Raw genomic sequence first — 6600 nt, forward strand, 5'->3', positions numbered from 1 at the left:
TAAGCTTGAGAGAGAGAGAGAGAGAGAGAGAGACAGAGAGAGAGAGAGAGAGAGTGAGAGAATGTGTGTGTGTGCATGTGTGTGTGTGTTCATGCATGGGTACATATTTGAAGTAGTACGTGCATTTCTGTGTACATGAATAGGGATATAGAAGAAAAGCTTGTGTGTAACACACAGGTATGAGAAGACAGGAGGATCTCTGGTAGTCACTGGCTAGCCAACCTACTACTTGGTGAGTTGGTGAGCTCTGGCGCGAATGAAGAACTAGTCTCAAAAAGATGTGGATGGGGGATGACTTATATGGTACTCCTAAAGCAAAACTGTGAATGAGCACAGTTCCTAAGTTAAATAATCATATGATTCCATTTGATTTCACCTCTGTTAAGTCATGACTTTCTGAGGAAAATCATGAGATCTTTCAGAATGAGAATGAAGATAACATTTTTGTTTTCAAAGCCAAAATCTTTTTATTAAAAAATGAACAACCTATTTTTCATAAGCATGAATCATCATAAAAATGAAATATTCCTCACCTTTAAAGAAACACTCAGCAGCCTGACAGATGAAAACGTGGATACTCAAAAACACGGGTAGCATGTAACCCATATGGACAAGGTGACTCATGGTTCTAGAATTCATTTGCAGTGGTGGAAGACCCTGGCTTGCCTATTCTCTTTCTCTATCTGCCTCTTTATCAGTCTCTCAAATAAATAAGATAATAAATAAATGAATAAATAAACAAACAAAAACATGTGTAGCAGATAGGCTAGGAAAAGGGAAAAATATTGTAGGATTGTATTTAGAGTCAGAAAACAAAAATAAATAAATAAATACTTTGGTATCCATAATTCTTTGTAACTTAGCACTTATAGCTCTATATACCTAAATGGAAAATAAGAAAGTGTATACTTTTAAATATATAACTGTTCAAAAATAAAGTTATAAAACATACAGAATAAATAAAAAAAAGTAGAATTAATTGTAAATTAGTGTCAACAAAATGGTAGGATGGAGAAATATTACTCTAAGTCTTTTACTACATGTAATTCACTAGTTTAAAATGTGCAAAGGATTCAGACATTCAAACAATCTAGTGTGTTTTCTGACAAAATTTCTAAAAAGAATTCGGAGTTTTTTTTGTTGTTTTTCTTACCAACTCACATAAGCTGCTTTAAAATTTCTGTTGGCCTTTCTCAGTCACATTAATACTGGTATTTAGGCCTCGATAATACTTTGATCTTGATTGTGCCGCACAGAATAGGATAAGCTTGGTAGTATCCTGATGCCTTACAATGTACCATCCAGACACTGCCCCAGCAATGTGTCACAACCAAAACTAAGGTGGGTATTGCTACATGCCTCCAAAAGACAGAAAAGATATCAAAATCATTTTAACATAAGGCAGCAATGTCAAGTTTATATTCTTATACACAAAGGACTGAAAGAGATAGAGTAAATGGGGCATACTAGATCAAGCTTGTAAACCCAGGCTACAGGAGCCTAGGGTAGGAATATTCTGGCAGCTGTGAGGCTAGTCTAGCCTACACCCAGAGTTACATGTCAACTTGACCTACAGATTAAAACCCTGGTTAAAACAAACAGTTGCTGGGGAAATGAAATGCACTTGCTTGCAAAACCTGCTTAGGGTCAATTCTTTAGCACGCATGAATACCCAGATGGAATCTGAAGCCCAGCTAAACAGAAAGATAAGGGAGGGACAGGGCAAGGCAAGGTGGAAGGCTATTCCATGTAAGTGAAGACAAAGCCAGGAAGAAGGCAAGAGGGTTGGAAATGCAGACCTAGAGGAAGACAAGGCTAGGTGAAACATGAGGGGATCAAAGTTAGGGAACAGCACAGCCATGTAAGCAGTAGAGTAAGGCCATGCCTCGCCAGGCCACAGGGAGGCAGGGAGTAAAGCAAAACCACGATAGGCAATTAAAAAAAAAAGCAGTAAGGATCAAACACTTCTAAAGTAGCAAGTAGAATTGTTCTCCCATTCATCCAAGATCATTACAAAGCAATAGTGATTTGGAAGTTGTATAGACCACTATTCTCAGAAGAAACCTTCCTCAACATGCTTGGAGAAGTCATCAGCAACACATAGAATTATTATCTACAAAGAATCACCATGAATAACCAGGACAAATCCAAGCAAGTACAAGTGATGGGCAAGGGCCGACAGCATTCAGGGAAAGAGAAACTATGGCCACTAAACAGGGGAGATGATGTTCACTTGTGGCAAAAGAGAAGACACACCAGTCATGGCCGAAGGCAGGGAGAAAGAAGGCCAGATCAAGAAATAGGAAAAAGAAGGCAGGGAAAGCTGGAAGCCTAATCCATTCAAGGTAGAAAACAAGGCTTGGCCAGGTAGAAGGAAAGGCATGGCAACAGGCAAGCCAAGCAAGGGGGAAGGAGACAGAGGACAGGCCAAATTCCAGATCAGGCATGAAAAATTGAAGGCAAGTCTAGGCCAGGCGAGGAGAAAGCAAGGGTAGGCCACATACAGGGGAAGCCAAGGTAGAAGGCTAGGGCAGGCAAGGGTAAGGAAGGCTAGGGAAATGGCAAGGCTAGGTATGGTGGCATGTGACCAAGGAGAAAGCAATGACTTTTGAAGCCTAAGATAAGACAAGATGGAGTCAAATCCAAGAAAAAAGAAGGGTGAATGGTCAGGGAAGATGGGCAAGTGTGAAGTCAAGAGAGAAGTCAAGGTCATGAGAAAAGTTGAAAATCCACAGTGAAGGCAGGATTGAAGTCAGTCATGGCCAGAGGGGAAGCCAGGAAGAGGTCAAGGAAGAAGGCTAGCCCAGGCAGGGGAAGAGAAGCGAGGCAAAGAGGAAGACAGACCAGGCAAACTTAGGGGAAAGGAAAATGCCAGGCAAAGCAAAAGTGAAAACAGGCCAAGGCCAAGCATGATGGCCATGAGAAAACAAAGCTGACCAGGCAAGCGAGAAGGATGGGCCAAGACAGGCAAAAGGAAGGCAAGCTAGGCCTGGCAAAGGAGGGAGGAAAGGAAAGTTTTTTTTAATGTAATACTGTTATTTAACTTCAAAAACATCTCATCATTCTAAACATACAAAAAATAACAGAATGCTGCAAATTGTGAAGTACAGAGGGCCCTTGAACTTTCAATGATGCAGTAGTTCTTTTGCTTTGCTGACAAAGACGAGTTCTAGTTTAGAAATGAAGTTTGAAAATCTACTGCACTGAACTAAAGGAATAACTGCAAACACTTCTTCTCATGCCAGCTGACCCCACCCCCTCTAAGAATGTCAGCAGAATGCTATGTCACTATATACAAAACAAGACAACCTGAAGCTAAATGGATGCTCACTGCAGTATCAACACAGTGCACGCCCTGAGCTACAAGCCCCTCAAGAAGGTATCTACCCCCCATTCTCCACGCCACACAAGGAGCATCAAGAGTTTGTCTCTGTTGTTTTGTTCTCTTTACAAACTATAGATATGTACAGTTGACAACTCAGGATTTCTAGCCAATAATCATAGAGCTAACACCACCTTACAAGTTGAAAACAAAATGCCAGAAACATCTCCAAATGCCTTGTCACACCTACAGCAAAGTGCACAGAGTGAGGAGAACACGAGAGTGCCTTTTCATCTTAAAAATGCTTGGAAGTATGTACAACTTTGATACAGTTTCAGGGTGCTCCAAACACCCATGGCCACTTCATGTAAATCACTGACACTTTGAGACTACAGTATGATCGTGATCAAGTTTTGTGATTAAATCGAATGAGGGCGATAGACACGGCTCCAAGGAGAGATGTGCCAGTCACGGGGCTCCCTACACTAAGGTATTCACAAAGGGACAGATAAGCAGTTTATTCATCATCCTCCTCTTCCTCCTCCTCCTCTTCATCTTCCTCTTCCACCTTTTTCCGGGCAACTTTGGCAGGACCCTTGGTGCCATCAAACTTCCCTTTGGACTTATAGTCTGCAACATCCTTATCGTAGTTCTCCTTCAGCTTGGCCGCCTTGCTGACATATGGCTGCTTCTCGATGTCACTCAAGTTATTCCACATCTCGCCCAGCTTCTTGGCCACATCTCCAATAGAGATGCCAGGGTTTGTGGACTTGATCTTGGGACGGAATTCCGAACAGAATAAGAAAAATCCAGATGGTGGTCTTTTGGGGGCATTGGGGTCGTTTTCTTCTTGCCTCCTTTAGCTGGTCCATAATCTTTCATTTCTCGATCATAGCACACTTTATCCGCCTTCGCCATTTCATCAAACTTGGATTTCCCCTTGCTGGACATTGTCTTCCACCTCTCAGCACACTTCTTGGAAAACTCTGCAAAATTGACAGGGACCTCTGGGTTTTTCTTCTTATGTTCTTCTCTGCAAGTCTGCACAAAGAAGGCATAGGCAGACATCTTGCCCTTTGGCTTCTTGGGGTCACCTTTAGCCATCCTGACTGTATTGTTCATTCGTCTGGGCAGCGCAGGGCACAACGCGCGGCTCAGCACTCCCCAGCCTCGTGCTAGCTGACTCCACGAGAGCCGCCTCTCCTCTGAAGTTTGAAAAACTATGAATATGTGTCCTCTTCAGTCTTTTTAAACACAGTGCAGAAGACTGGTGATAGTTAATTACATTGTCAATGTAGATGGGTTTATAACACATGAGGCACTTATGAATCCCACCTCATAATGTGTCCATAATGAGTCTTTTCTTAAAAGGATAAATTAAGAAGTGGTGAATGTAGGTACTGTTAGGTCAGGACAAAGTGGAGTCACTAAGGACAGCAGGAGGGTGACAGAGACATAAGGAATTAGGTGATCCACATTCCTTAGGAAACTGCCTAGCCATTATCCCTTCCTTGCCTAAAATGCCCCAGGTATAGGTTTCCTGCCTCCTTATCACCCACCGTGTCTCACACCCTAGCTATTTCCCTTCCTCACCTTCCCTCCACTGAAGAACTCTATATAGCCCACTCTATGTAATCTCAAAGTTGACGGCTCCACTCTTGAGAGTCAGTCCAGGCAGCTCATGTTTTTTCCCAAAATAAAGTTTCCATCTTTCCCTCAGAGTGGTCTCCGTGGTCTTGGTCACTCCTGAACCTTACATCTGGTGCTCTGACTCAGACAGGATGTCTTCTCATTTCCTTCTTGGGTGGCAAGACCTCCTTTCCCCCTGACCAGACCACCAAGCTGCTATTTGACCATCTGAAATCCTCGAACCATCTCTGTCTGATACAGGCTGTCACACACACCACAATTCAGCCTCACTCTTCTTCCCTTCTCTGTCTCCTCCCTCCTTCTCAGTAAGTTTCCCTCTTGGATTGGCCTGGGCTCGGGTTTCATCCCTCTTTATGGAAGCCATGCCTGCATGCCAGGCTACAGCTCTTGGCCATTAAGCCCCATACCCAGGTCTTGATAAAGATGCACTCTCAACACCTTGGGTCTCACTCTTTGCTCTACCATAACCTGAGGCATTCCTTTTGATTCAGTTACCATCTCTGAAACCCTGCCCCCCCCAACTCTCTCACCCTCCTCTCCCTATTCCTCCTGATTTCTTATCTTACACTGCCAGCCACTTTCATCTTCCACAGCCAGCTGCTTTTACCATAAGGAGCACAATCACCCTCCTCGCCCACTAACAGGCTGAAAGGCTGACTGTTGCAACATGTACGGCCTCTGCCTCTGTGGGATGTGCAGATTCATTCACCCTAACAACCCAGGGGTTCATATTGGTGTTTTGTATTAATTCAGATGGAGCTCTGGTTTACTTTACTGTCACCCTTGTTTTGCTCTTTCCCTGTCTTCTTAAGAACTTAAATCCTCTATGACTCATGGACGACATCTTATTTTTCTCTGTAACTCTGCTTGGCCATATCCATAAGCTGGATAATGGGTCCAAATGGACTGAAGATGGTACTTTTGATTTCCAATTCTCACTAATTTAAAACAAAAATCTGCCAATGTACAGGCAAATGATCTGAAATACCCTATTTTTCACTCGGCATGCATGGCCTTCTCTGTTCTACCTGCTTTGGTCACCAGGTCCTTCTAGGCACCTTGCCCCAACAGCTTCTCCAGCTCCCTCAGCCTCTCCTGACACCCTGACTGGTAACAACATTTGATTTTAGTCTCTGGATTTGTAAATAGAATACTAATTGAAAATGGGAATCCATAACTTCTAAAGAATTAATTAGTGAATATGTGAATGGAAAATGGTTGTCTAGATTCTATATGAAAAGTGCAATGAGAATGAATGTGTCTGTGAGTATCTATGGGGCTCACAGCCCTAAGGATGCAGAATGATTTCTGTTCTGAGAGGTGCCATTTCATTGTGGGGATGTTTTGCACCAAGCCCACTGTATGAGATGACATAGCCAATTTTTCCTGTTGAGTGTCCCCCAGAAGAAATGCTAAAAGTAATTACGATCATAAAAAAAAGCAAGATTCTCCAGTTGTAAGATGGCAGGATTGGAAAGCAGCCTATAGCCCTGTGGGAAATCCAAAACTCTCCCTGGAATTTAAAAAGAAACAACAACAACAAAAAAAGGCTCTTTCTTAGCTTTCCTGCCTTGCAGAGCTAGGGGGCTGCAAGCACAGGAAATCTCAATATCCTGGCACCAGCATGA

At 42.9% G+C, this 6600-nt stretch overlaps 1 pseudogene; it reads right to left on the reverse strand.

Annotated features, from left to right (window-relative positions):
• Positions 1-3839: 3839 nt before the first annotated feature.
• LOC123457369 lies at positions 3840-4464 on the reverse strand (annotated as a pseudogene).
• Between the last annotated feature and the right edge of the window lie 2136 nt (positions 4465-6600).

Source organism: Jaculus jaculus, unplaced genomic scaffold (genome assembly GCF_020740685.1).
Source record: "Jaculus jaculus isolate mJacJac1 unplaced genomic scaffold, mJacJac1.mat.Y.cur mat_scaffold_39_1_1402899_arrow_ctg1, whole genome shotgun sequence".
NCBI classification, from domain to species: domain Eukaryota; kingdom Metazoa; phylum Chordata; class Mammalia; order Rodentia; family Dipodidae; genus Jaculus; species Jaculus jaculus.